Below are 14801 nucleotides of genomic sequence, written 5' to 3'. Positions count from 1 at the left end.
GCTGACTTTGGGCACATGTTCTGGTCCTGCGCGGGGCTTGGCTCGTATTGGGCTGATGTTATGATTTGTTTGAATGAGGTTAGAGGACGCCAAGTTGAAACTGACATGGGGGCTTGCCTCTTACTCTGGTTCCCACACACCCCAACCACGAAAATTACCAGTACATTTTTCGATTTGGGGTTAATCCTGGCCAAAAGGGAGCTCACGCTACATTGGAAATCTAGAGGGGGCCCCAGCTTCCTGAGATGGCGGGGGTGTTTTCAGCAATGGGCGACTAGTGAAGGGACTCTTCGATTACAACTAGCCAGACGCACCACTAATGATAAGGCGCTAGAATCAGCCAGGGCATGGAGTGCGCTCGTGTTAGAATTACAATCATTGTCAGAAGTCGCTGAGGGTAGTGAGGCGGGTGCGCAGGCGAACCAAGAAGAGGAGACAGGGACGGGGAGAACTGGGACACATGCCGGGGAAGTGGTATGCTAGGCCTACGTACTCACTGACAGGCGAGGATTTGAATGCTTTTACCGAGGGCTGTGGGAAATAGAATGAATAGCATGCATTGTTCTGAGTAGGTTTTGGACCCCCTATAGGCTGGGGAGCCGCAGTTGCAGATCAAGGAGGAGTCGAACGCCGTTCCGTGAAGATTTATGATGGGCTGCAGGAATGACGACCAGGGCACACTGACATGGGGGGGTGGGGGTAGTGGGGGCGGGGGGAGTGGGAAGGATAGGGCACTGACGTGTGGGTTGTTTTAGATGTACTAACGATGCGTATCGTGATGCTGGAGATGACAGCGATGCATGGCTGTATGTTGATGACTAAAATCAATAAAAGTTTGTTTAAAAAAAAAAAAAATACCCAACAGCGCCAAGAAGCCAAGAGATTGGGGAATTTAGTAAGTGCTCTACAAAAACCACATAACATATAAAAATTGATTTTGAAAGCGGATCTGTGAACATTTTGGAACAACTCAAGCATATAATTATGCAGTAGCCTAAAAATAAAGACTCTATTGGCTTAAGCAAGCATATATAATTGTAGGCCTAGAGAGACTTGTCGATCATCAAACCTGCCCTCCATTTTCCCACACCAGAAGATACAGTGAAAAAACTGGCTGTTTGGTGGAATGACAACTTTTAATAAGATGTCACAGGGGAGTCACCATCAAAAGATTCTTCCTTATCAAAAAATCGTTCAACAATCCATCGCAGATAGAGCACTGCTTGCATAGGTTCCCTCGATTCAAAGTTAAACTACTGTAATTGATCTTTATATCAGCCTCTGGTAAGGCTTGGTAAAAAAGCTGCTACTTGCAGAGTTTGAGTCAGACTAGTCTTTAACCTCTAGAAAAAACATGAACATATCTAAAGTACCTCCTGATATTCTACACTAAATAGCACCTACAACATTTGTCTAAAATAATATCATGATGTACATCCAAGTTAGTAAATGACTGATGGAGTCACTTCTGTTAATCTGGTTACTTATGAAAGAGAAACTTTTTTGTCCGGCCTAGGCAAAAATGAAACAGCTCACCAATACAGAGCAAGAATAATCTAAACACCCATAGAATTTAGGCGAGTCCTAAATTTCATAAGTATCCTTATATAAACTTTTCCGTTTGTCTGCTGTCCTACATTTAGTAGAGGGGTAAAGTTGCCTTCAAGGGATATGATTTGATTAAGAATCAATTAATTAATAGAACTTCATTTATGAGGAGAAATCAATTATCCTCATGTGTAATTAATACATTAACATACAGGAGATCTATTTGCTTGAATCACATTTAACAAGTCTTAACACATATAAAACATATAAACAACAAAACACAAAGGTGTATATAAAAAGTGAATTTTATCAAAAGTTATTAAATCAGCAATAATTCAAAAAAGCAGGGAAGGAAATGCAGGTACAAAAATGATAGTAATAGACTAATAAATGACACAGCAAAACCTAAAAGAGCATCTATCCCAAAACAAAATGAATCAAACACTGCAGGGATAAGACGAGTGTCGACGTTTCGGTCTCCTAGAGCAAAGTTATCGAGACCATCCTCAGGACTGATGTCAATTATACACTGCTGAAAGCTGAAATGTAATCTGAAACATAAATGTTTACAATTACATGTCCACCCATGTGACAAACCTCACTACATAAATACAAAGACCACTACAATTAACATTACAAACATATTTAAAGCTTACAGAGACAAACATGGACACCTATTGCGTCACTGATTTGAAAAGACAATGGCATTGCTCATTATTTAGGGCTGAATTGTGTCTTCAGACCGGAAACTACTTGTGCAAAAACAGAATTGATCATACACATGTCAATGTTAACTAAACCATTTAGAAAAAATTTTTGACAAATGCTGAACATAACAGCACTGCTTACTTCATGCAATGAAACTGGTCAGATAGATTTAATCATACACCTGTCAATATTAGCTAAACCATTTTGGAAAAATTAAATTGACAAGTGCCGAACATAGCGGCACTGCTTCCTTCATGTAATGAAACTATTCAAATCTCACACGTTGGAGGAGGAACCATCTTAGTTCCAACAAACACGAATAGTCACAACAGAGGGAAGTGCCTAGCGCACTGACTTTAATAAAATAAATGCGGATGCTTCACAAACATACCGAGGTAGAGACAGATGCCACAATGTGAGTCACGGCGAGGGATTTTTGAGGGCCAAATGGGTTGCCTAAACAAACAGGACTGATTACTTAGTACCAAGGACTAGCAATTACAGCTTATAAAGGTACCTAAAGTTCACATAAAGTATACAGTACCTAGTGGTACGGCAGACCAACGCCTCAGGTTGATGACAGAGGAAAGATGGACTGTCACAGAAGGTGTACAATTGTGACTAAAAGTTAAAAACACTGGAAAGAATAAAGAGGACCGTGAATACATTTATAAGGTCCCTCTAGTACATTCAAAATTAAATTAAAACAGGAGTTTTTACACACCTCTGTATAGGGTACATCTGGGTTGCTCACTTTTCGTTTGATCGTCCTACATTTAGTAGCACAGTGAATGGAGATGGTTGACCCACATTGTGTAATCTAACTGTGCACGCTCACTCGAACACTGTTGACTTTCAAAGTAAATGTTAGATGCTGAGGTCGCTTCCCCTTAAGACTTTACAATAGGCCCTATTTATCTGGTTCTTAGATATAAATGAATCCTGGTCTAAACCATTTGTGGGAAGTAGCACTGAGGACCTGAACTGGACAGATTCAAAAGGCTAAGATTCAGAATTGTAAATGAAGAGACCATGAACCTTGCACACCCATCACCTGTAGACTCCCTTCCATCTGAAAAAGAATTATATTTTGCGAAGGGGATCCTTTTCTGGCTTTCTTTAGTACAAATTAATTACATTCTGGTAAGATTAAAATGCCTGAGCATAAAACAACCAAAGCTTCTTTCTTGTATAGAGATATGGTACATTCACATATTTGTAGGAAAGCATAGCTGACGTTCAGGGATAGGTGAAGGATGTCTGCCTGACGTCCCTCAGACCCGTAAATAATATGTACATTGTGGTATTCCCAAAGTTGGGAATTAGTTTGAGGGCAAGTGAAAGAAAAACACAGATACTCCCTGCACAAAGTCAGTGAAAAGAAGCTTGTTTTGTTAGATGTTGCCGTACTAAGGGAAAAAGTCCCCAGCAGTCAGTTTGCCATGAAATTGAGAATATGTTTGAACGTTGACCAGATAATGGCAGGGGTGGATTGGTGATCTCAGATATCCACTGAGGTAGGGCCACACAGACTGAGCAGGTCCTCGTCAATGTCGAATTTGGCGGAGAGTTGCGGGGGACAGAGGAAGGTGTCCTCCAGGGCATGATGCAGAGGGCAGAAGCTATCCGGAAGCAGCAAATGGAGGAGTGGAGTGCCACAGCCTCGTTGCTACCACCAATTCGGTATCAGCTACATGAGGATGAAAACTACCCCTAGTCCATAGACTCAGACGCCACCAATGTTCGACCAGAGAGTGTCTATGAATGTCGGGGAACAGACTAAGTGGCACCGGGGCTGAGAGGGGATGCAGTCTGCGATGATGATGATACACTGAAATGAAATGAACCATTGCTAAATCAAGACTCTGTGACCTACTGGACTGCAGTGTAGGCCGGAGGCAGCGGTCAGCAGTGGCCCACAGCCACATGTCGTAGGTTTGCGATGCACAGAGCTAGTGACACCAGGGCAGTTGTCGGTAGTGTTCGATCACCTCCGTAACGATGATCCTTTTTTCTTCCCAAATGCAACGCGCCATCCTCTTATGCCTCTCCATGTGTGCAATGATATGTACTCTGCCTTTGAATAATCGATGTTCAGTCCCAATTGTGTGACCTACTCGAGCGCAGCGTAGGCCGAGAGCAGTAGTCCGCGTGGGCCCACAGAATCTTGCGGTTGTGATGCACTACTAAGACCTGGTTTTACAACAAGGGGTGGTGATGGACAGAGTCTCTGAATTAAGCAGAGTACTCTCACCCAGTCAAGAGATCAGGGCTAGATCCAACACCGTTTTTTAGCTCATTGCACCATCCCAGTTTCAGAACCTGGCTGTATGCAAATTAGTCTGTCCCTGGCCCAGTGCATCATGGGAACAGGGCAGACCAGACTACAAAAGCCAATTCTTACACTGGGAAGGAAACAAGCTTCCGGGGACCGGTTTCTGCCATTTCAGGCGTCTTTGGCCCGGCTTGCTTGAATCCTGATGGTGCAATGAGCAAGGGACTCACATCTGAGTATACCCTTCCACGCTTAGGGTGGACAAAATTATTTACAACAAGGGGTGGTGATGGACAGAGTCTCTGAATTAAGCAGAGTACTCTCACCCAGTCAAGAGATCAGGGCTAGATCCAACACCGTTTTTTAGCTCATTGCACCATCCCAGTTTCAGAACCTGGCTGTATGCAAATTAGTCTGTCCCTGGCCCAGTGCATCATGGGAACAGGGCAGACCAGACTACAAAAGCCAATTCTTACACTGGGAAGGAAACAAGCTTCCGGGGACCGGTTTCTGCCATTTCAGGCGTCTTCGGCCCGGCTTGCTTGAATCCTGATGGTGCAATGAGCAAGGGACTCACATCTGAGTATACCCTTCCACGCTTGGGGTGGACAAAATTATTTACAACAAGGGGTGGTGATGGACAGAGTCTCTGAATTAAGCAGAGTACTCTCACCCAGTCAAGAGATCAGGGCTAGATCCAACACCGTTTTTAGCTCATTGCACCATCCCAGTTTCAGAACCTGGCTGTATGCAAATTAGTCTGTCCCTGGCCCAGTGCATCATGGGAACAGGGCAGACCAGACTACAAAAGCCAATTCTTACACTGGGAAGGAAACAAGCTTCCGGGGACCGGTTTCTGCCATTTCAGGCGTCTTCGGCCCGGCTTGCTTGAATCCTGATGGTGCAATGAGCAAGGGACTCACATCTGAGTATACCCTTCCACGCTTAGGGTGGACAAAATTATTTACAACAAGGGGTGGTGATGGACAGTCTCTGAATTAAGCAGAGTACTCTCACCCAGTCAAGAGATCAGGGCTAGATCCAACACCGTTTTTTAGCTCATTGCACCATCCCAGTTTCAGAACCTGGCTGTATGCAAATTAGTCTGTCCCTGGCCCAGTGCATCATGGGAACAGGGCAGACCAGACTACAAAAGCCAATTCTTACACTGGGAAGGAAACAAGCTTCCGGGGACCGGTTTCTGCCATTTCAGGCGTCTTCGGCCCGGCTTGCTTGAATCCTGATGGTGCAATGAGCAAGGGACTCACATCTGAGTATACCCTTCCACGCTTAGGGTGGACAATTACTCTGTCCATCACCACCCCCTGTTTGTAATTATTTTGGCCACCATGAGTGTGGAAGGGTATGCTCAGACATGAGTCCCTTGCTCATTGCACGATCAGGATTCAAGCAAGCCGGGACGAAGACGGCTGTAATGCCAGAAACCGGTCCCCGGAAGCTTGTTTCCTTTCCAGTGAAGAATTGGCTTGGTAGTTTGGTCTGCCCTGTTCCCATGATGCACTGGGCCAGGGACAGACTAATTTGCATATAGCCAGGTTCTGAACTGGGATGGTGCAGTGAGCTAAAAAACGGTGATGGATCAAGCCCTGATCTGTTGACTGGGTAGGAGTGTTCTGATTAACTCAGATACTCTGTCCATCACCACCCCCTGTTTGTAATTATTTTGGCCACCATGAGTGTGGAAGGGTATGCTCAGACATGAGTCCCTTGCTCATTGCACCATCAGGATTCAAGCAAGCCGGGCCGAAGACGGCTGTAATGCCAGAAACCGGTCCCCGGAAGCTTGTTTCCTTTCCAGTGAAGAATTGGCTTGGTAGTTTGGTCTGCCCTGTTCCCATGATGCACTGGGCCAGGGACAGACTAATTTGCATATAGCCAGGTTCTGAACTGGGATGGTGCAGTGAGCTAAAAACGGGGATGGATCAAGCCCTGATCTGTTGACTGGGTAGGAGTGTTCTGATTAACTCAGATACTCTGTCCATCACCACCCCCTGTTTGTAATTATTTTGGCCACCATGAGTGTGGAAGGGTATGCTCAGACATGAGTCCCTTGCTCATTGCACCATCAGGATTCAAGCAAGCCGGGCCGAAGACGGCTGTAATGCCAGAAACCGGTCCCCGGAAGCTTGTTTCCTTTCCAGTGAAGAATTGGCTTGGTAGTTTGGTCTGCCCTGTTCCCATGATGCACTGGGCCAGGGACAGACTAATTTGCATATAGCCAGGTTCTGAACAGGGATGGTGCAGTGAGCTAAAAAACGGTGATGGATCAAGCCCTGATCTGTTGACTGGGTAGGAGTGTTCTGATTAACTCAGATACTCTGTCCATCACCACCCCCTGTTTGTAATTATTTTGGCCACCATGAGTGTGGAAGGGTATGCTCAGACATGAGTCCCTTGCTCATTGCACCATCAGGATTCAAGCAAGCCGGGCCGAAGACGGCTGTAATGCCAGAAACCGGTCCCCGGAAGCTTGTTTCCTTTCCAGTGAAGAATTGGCTTGGTAGTTTGGTCTGCCCTGTTCCCATGATGCACTGGGCCAGGGACAGACTAATTTGCATATAGCCAGGTTCTGAACTGGGATGGTGCAGTGAGCTAAAAAACGGTGATGGATCAAGCCCTGATCTGTTGATTGGGTAGGAGTGTTCTGATTAACTCAGATACTCTGTCCATCACCACCCCCTGTTTGTAACTACTAAGACCTGGTGGCACCACATCAAAGGGAGTATACTGATATAAACTCAGCCATAATTAATGTGCTCTTCCATGGTGTAATCAAGATTCAGTTCCAAATGTGTGACCTACTTGTCTGCTGTGTTTGCTTGTAGAGTACGTCAACGGAAAGGAGTACTGCGGGCCTGTGTCACGAAAGCCATGAACGTCTGAGGAGGCTGCCAAGGTCGCGGCCCTCTGGCTTGGAGATTGCACTGGCACGTGGTTGGCCCTCTTCGATACATGCCGGTATCGGCAGGTGAGCAGTGAGGCCTGAGTGGACAGGGGCGGGCAAGACGGGTTCGGGGACCAGCGTCCCGGGGTGCAGCAGGTGCACAGGATCGCAGGCAACCCCGCTCACGGCAGCGGCGGCCTTGTGGCAGGGTGAGAGGTGCCGCCCTGGCAGAGACGTTGGGCATTCCGGAAGAGGACCACGCCCATAGTTACAGGCCTTTTATTCACACACCTATGCTGGCCTGGCATACGCTGGACCAGCCCACTCCACTCACATTTCCGGGGGGACGTAACAAGCTTCATTTCCGCGATCTTCCCCACTGGCTGGGGTGACATGGTTGCGTCCAGTGTCCACTACACACCAAACACCAGCCGGGTGTGTCGACATGGATATTTGTATGGTCTGCATACTGCAGTCTGGCCAGCACATCCATGCCACACTTGGCATTGTGTACATTCTCATTCATCGGTCACTTGCATCTTTCGCACATGCCTGGTCCCCACCTCTCTCCCGACATTATGCTATTGTGTGGCTGAGGTGCCATGCAGTTGATGGCTTGTGTACATGGCTGGCCCAGGTTCCCACAGTGAGTTGTGCTGTCGTGTCTGGTGGGTAAGCATGTTGTTTTTGAGCTTGTGACGTGTGCATTTCCTGTGTTGTGAGTTGCATGATTGTGGAGTGGAGGTGTGTGCATTAGGTATTGGCCAATGTGCAGTGCATTTCCGTGGGTGCCATCCTGTTAGCACAGTTTGATGATGGACTGTCGGAAGATGTAGGAATCATGCACTCTGCCTCGGTGGTTGGCGTCGACGTTGGTGGAGATTCCTCGGTGGTCCACTATTGCCTCCACATTGGTGGGATACGTGCACTTTCTGTTGTGCTTATTGTGTGCAGTGTTGCCAGGGGACACTAGTAGGAAATGTGTGCAGTCAATTGCCCCCTGAGACGTGCGGGAAGCCAGCTGTGACGTAGACGCCTTGCTTAGTCTCCGGCTGTTCCTGTGCAGGGTGTGGGAAGTTTAGATGGTGTCATCCATGAACGTTGAGGGACTAGGATTGGCCTGGCTGTGTGACTCCTCTGTCTCAGGCGGATGTTGGTTGGAGGGTACCAGAGGCTAACACGTGCAGCACGGCCAGCAGCTTTGTCTGAGGTGGGATGTTGGTTGTCCACTGTGTTGGTACCGCCAGCCTGTGGACAGTGGTGGTCAGGATGCTGAGGAGGGTTGTCCCTTTGAGCATGTAGTGGGCAATGTCATTCTCTTGTGTTGGGTCTCTGAGGTTGGTGCATTTTCTGAGGGTCACTGTCTTTGTCTGTGCTGCCTCAGTCTTGGTCCGGGGGGTTGGTGGGTGTCCGGGGGGTTGGAGGGGATCCTGGAGGTGAGTGCGGTGGATGTTGTGGCCCTCTTGAGTGTCCGGCCCGCATGTTCAGTGGCTCCATGGCATCTGTTGTTCTTCTGGTGTGGCTCTGGACTGGGCTCCCTTTTCTGGTGCAGGCTTCCGTCCGACTTTACACCAGGTCAGAGCAGGTGTTAATTTCCTGCTGCTAACGCGCCTTATCGCATGTTTCACCGATCTGGCTGGTCGTTGAGAATGTTGCTGAGTGGTGTTGTTGCGGCTTTTGGCACGGGAACGCCTACTCTGCATCTCATTAGCGATAGTTGCCGGGGTCGTCTGTGGCGATTATTTTGCGGCTGCTGTCGCGGGTAAACTGGTGCCATAGGCTATTAGCATCAGCTTGTGAATGGGGTGATAAATTTATCGCGAGTTTGGCTGCGATAAAGTGCCGTTAACTCAGCGATAACTCCTTGAGAATATGCCCCTTAGGATGCCATCAACTTCTCTTCTCGTAGGGCGTTTCCATTGCCACACTGGTGGACCATAGTCACTCTGCTGATGATGTGTACACTGAGAACTTCATCTCATTGGGGCCGAGTGCTCCTAAACACAAGAAATTAAGAGCAAAAGCCTTACACAATACACCATCCATTTAAACAAACAACACAAAAAAATATACTAACCTTCTAATTACTTATCTTGAGTTTTGGAGTAGCGCCCTACTTGTCGCAAAACAAGCACTTCAATGCCTCGTCAGAGGTCGTAAGTGTCAAATCCACGGAAACTCCTCGAGATCCGGTCGATGCTCAAAAGGGTCCACCTCTCGACATCCCCAACTCTGACACCTGAGATACAGAGTATTGGGGTGATCAAGTGAGGGAAAGGAATTAGGGTGGGAACAGGGGGAAAGGGAGACCTGTAACCAAAAAACGCATAGATTAATACAAACCTACAATTCTAGCTACTCTCAAAAGGTCTCACTAGTGAGGACTAGTACCTGTAAAACAAGTTCCACCACCCACTGTGTTTCTTTGTGACCTCTCTACCTCAGGCACGATTCTTCTCGCAGCGGGGGAAGCTTCACAAAGCACACAAATTACTCTGCATTCATAATCCCTTCCTGTTATTAAACACACATACCCTGGTTGGTCAATTCCCCTTGTTGTAAGTATGTATGAACTAGAACCAAAATGTCACCAGCCAAGACCAGAGACGGTAAATATCATCAAAGGAACAGTATGAACTCCACACTCCTATGGGTCTTTTAAAGAAACCAAATTTCTTTGGGCAGATTATCCAGCAAATTACTGCATTCGCCAGATCCTGAGATAATCCAAGTTCATAAATGCAATAACTGGATCCAGTAGAGCATCCAGCAAATGTATTTGTTTGTCCTTCTCACGCACTCGAGAGGTATTGAAAGCATACCAATTGCGCCCAAAGACAGCACAAACATGGGCGGCTGAAAAGTATGTATAGCGCAGGAGCGTGGGCTTCCCTGTCAAGAGCCTCTCACGCCCGAGCCGATACAGCTGTAGCGGCCTGCCTCCCCCTTACCCGGTGCCGCTATCTGAAAACATCAAAACATCAACGCCTCTCTTGGTGCTCGTAGAGTGACAAAATGCAGACTCCGGTTTAGACAAACAACCCTGAGTCTGCTATAACCGGCAACGGCTCACCAAGGTCCAACAGGCAGCCAAGGAAACAAAACCGATCCATTCCTTCCTTCAGGACAGACGAACTCTCCCTCTGAAACGCCACAAATGGGAAATGAGAATTACGCACGCTGCTTGCAGAAGGCAGCATTTAGAAAGGACAAAGACACAAGCCAATGACAAAGATGGGCGGGGGAGTGGGCGTGGCTTCTCTCCCATACTCAGCTACCCTAGATCAACCCCAGAGCAGCGCTTGCAAGCTGGCTCAGGGCTCGACCTAAAAAGGGTCCTTGTGATTATCCAAAGAGTTACCTTGTTGGATATTTTGAGTCAAATCCAGGCCAAACACCTTTAATATGCCTTGGAAGAGTTGGCTGGAGAGTATACCTATAAAAGAAACCAGTGTCTTTATGATGCATGTAGAGATATGTCTATGGAATTCGATGCTGTGAATCTGGCTCTTCTTTGGAAAAATGGCTATTTGGAATATTCTGATTGGATTGTTGAAATTGATAATCCAAATCCATAAAGGGTGGAAATTGGTAGTAATGGGGCATTAACAAGGAGGATATATTCTCCAAACGTCTTAAGACAAGGGTGCATATTAGCGCCTTTGCTATATATATAAATATATATATATGAACAAATCTTCGCCAGATGCTAGAAACGCCTCCAGTTATCCAGTTATCGTTCTCAATAGGATAATAACGAAGAGTAGAACCCAGTTTGGTGCCAGAACAAAAGGTGCCTTTATTTGTGCAAAATTCTGCTCAGCATGCCGCCATGACGCGTTACGACTGTCTCCACAGTCTTGATCACATGATGTGATTGCTATGCCACAAGTGAGATATATATAGTAAACACAAAGGGCGGACCATATAATCCCACCCTCCACATGTCAATGGTTCATTTCAAGGAAACAAAAGAAAGACTGAAGACAAAGTAATAGTCCTCTGTCTAAAATATGAATAAAACTCATAGTGAGTAAAGATCATACATAATTCATCATATGGATATATACATGTGCAACAAATCGCAAAGGTCACATATCTGTACATATAAATAAATATAAATATGTAACAACTTAAAACCATATGTCGATTTAAATCACATACATGATCTTACTTTTTCTTGTTTAAAACCTTAATAATAAATATATATATATATATGTATGTATTTGTGTGTGTGTATATATATATATATGTATGTGTGTGTGTGTATATAAATATTTTGCTGTTGCTCCACTTTTTCTCAGCCATGTTCCCTCATTTCTTCTAAAAATAGGCGTTCAAAGGCAATTAGATGCTTTCTCATTATTCTTGAGTGTGGATGATTTGACTATAAATATTTTGAAAACAAAAATGATGGTATTTTCCAAAAGTTGTATACGGAAAGGTAACCAGAAGTGGCGGGTAAATGGGGCACAATTAGAGGTGAAGGAGTATAGGTACTTGGGTCTTCTTTTTACATATAATCATAATTTTTAAGCAGACGTAGAACAACAGGAGTTACGAGCAAGGGTTATAGCAGGTCTTCTACAAAAGAATGGGTTTGGAACATGTACATCTGTAGATGTGCTCAAAGAAACATATAAATAGTACATCTGCTATTATTTGTTTGCCAGTTATTGAAATGAAGATTTGGAAAAGATAGCTTGGCCTCCCGAATGGCACTGTTAAAAGCGCATTAAGACTTGAGGTTGGCCTAACTAATATAATATTTAGGTATCAACAAAAGATACTTTTGGGCCCGTCTTGATAAAGCAGCTGATGGCTCACTGAGGCAGTTAATAATTGATTATTTACAGTTAAATTCAACAGAACCTTGGAGCACAAATCTGCATAATACTAAGGATAGTCTAAATATACTACCATTGTTTGACATCCATTGTATATCCATTGGCCAACTGAAAAGGGTAATAAAAGGTGTGGTTAGAGAGACATTTTGAAATAGTGATCTAGAAGACGTGGGCATAAGAAATACATTGCTCCATCTATTGGAAGCAGACTATAGGAGTGCTTCACAAAAATATCTGTGTGATATACAGAACACCTATGTTATGTCTTGTTGCCCATTTTGTAAACATTCCTAGCTGACACTTTCTAATTTATTAGTTTGTTGTGTATCTTTTGTGATAGATAGGAAAAGTTTTTTATTACCAATTTTTTGTGTTGTAAAGGTTTATTGCATTCTTTTTTTTTTAGATTTTATTTTTTATGCAAGGAACAAGAAAAAGATACAGAAAGTGCTTTACACACAACGTCAAATGAAGACAGTTTCAACAAAAGTCACAATGGAGAACAAAAAGCCTAGAATACAGACAATCTTCAAAAATACTAATAGGCTTACCAAAAACAACATATGATATTACAAACATATAATGAATTAAGTTGAGAGAACGAACAAGAAAAACATATATAGTTTCTTAAATCCACTCTACTATAGGAGCCCATATTTTTAATCCTCTTGTCCTCTTTCGGCTATTCTTAGTCTTATAAATTGCAGCCTCACTATTATACGTAGCCAAGAGCTGAGCCCTCCAGGAAGGAAAATGAAGGAGGATCTAGAGAGATCCAGTCCTTAGTAATACAGGCACACAGGATAGTCATACAAATGAATAGGAAGTAGACCGTTGATTTAGATCTAATTTGCCCGTTGGATTCGACTCCTAACACTGCCAGCTCCCCAGTAATGCATATTGGTGAACCCAGTAGTTCTGCCAGAAAATGTTGGATTGACATTAACAGGTCTGTCAATTCGGGACAGGAATAGAACATGTGAAGCGCGTCTCCTGCGAAAAAGCCACATCTACTACAATTTGCTCCGGCTCCTGTGCTTCATTTAGAAATTTTTCGAGGAGAGTAATATACTTCATACAAAGCCATGTAATGTTGTGCCCTCATCCTGCCTGAAATCAGAACTTCATTAGCCAGAATAATAGAGGCATTTACATCGATTCCCTCTATGTTTAGATTTATTTTGCATTTATCCTGACATTGCTCTATATCATCTGGCAGTAGAAGTATTAGATTTGAATAACGAAACCCTATCGGCATTTCTTTTCCCAACCCCTCGATTAATGGAAATTTCCTAAGCTGCGTATTACTTCGCCCTAAAATAATGTAGAAGCTGCGGATTTGCCAGTATTTAAAAAAAAATCCTCCTTAGGTAAGCCATATTTGAGTTGTAAGTCTGTAAAGGACGGAAATTGTGAGTCTAGCAATAAATCCCCTAAGCAACTGATCCCTTTCTGACGCCACTTCATAGTAATTTGATCCCGGAAAATAATAGGTAGAATGCCGGCAGCTTCAAAAGGAGTATAGCCATTTACATTAAATAATCCTAAATGTCGCTTTACCCGTCTCCAGATTGAATATGCTGCTTTTAGAATTTTAAACTTAGTTTTTTTTATAGTAACTTGGCTCTACAATTTTCAGAAAACAACTATTAGCTTGTTCACCCATCCCAAATTTATATATTGAAGGGTTATGACATGATAATAGCCTGGCCTTCTCCCCCACTACTAGGGGGGAGATGAATTGCAATGCTGCCGCCCTATAGTAAAATAAAAAATATGGTACGCCCCACCCCCCTCTGGCTCTAGGAAGAACTATCTTTTTAAAAGCCCTTCTATGTCGTTTGTTGCTCCATAAAAATCTAGAGGTAATATTTTCCAGCCTTTTAAAACAAGTTAGTGGGAACTCTAATGGGACAGTTCTAAATAAGTAAAGAAATTTAGGGAGCACCAGCATCTTTAATACATTTGATCTTCCATAAAGTGATAAGTGGAGATGGTTGAGTCGCTCTAAAGTAGAGTTAACTTTATCTAGGACTGGGTTGATATTTATTTCAGGAATCTTGCTAATCGGTGAAGTGATCTTAATCCCAAGATAAGTTGCCTCTGACACCGTAGTAATGTCACTGGGGGGATTACCCCCAACATAGAGTATCTGTGTCTTAGTTAGATTTAACTTGTAGCCAGAGAAGAGACCAAACTGTGAAGCTAGATCTTCAGTTGTTGAAAGGGCTAACGGTAAGTCAGTAGTTACGACAACAATGTCGTCTGCATAAGCAAGAGCCCTGTATTCAACATTACATACATTCACTGGTTTAATATCTGTGGATTGATTTAGTTTAACTAGAAAAAAATCGATAAATAAAGCAAATAATAATTGTGAGCTGGGATAGCCTTGTCTTGTTCCACATAGAATAGGAAAAGGTTCAGACTCTCTACCCGCTAAACGTATTGATGCTATTGGGGATTGAGATAAAGTTCTTATAGCTTGGAGAATCCCAGGTCCAAATCCCTTTAGTCA

This window comes from Lissotriton helveticus, chromosome 7 (genome assembly GCF_964261635.1).
Source record: "Lissotriton helveticus chromosome 7, aLisHel1.1, whole genome shotgun sequence".
NCBI classification, from domain to species: Eukaryota; Metazoa; Chordata; class Amphibia; order Caudata; family Salamandridae; genus Lissotriton; species Lissotriton helveticus.
The sequence above is the reverse complement of the archived record's forward strand: the minus strand, read 5'-3'. Positions refer to the sequence as shown.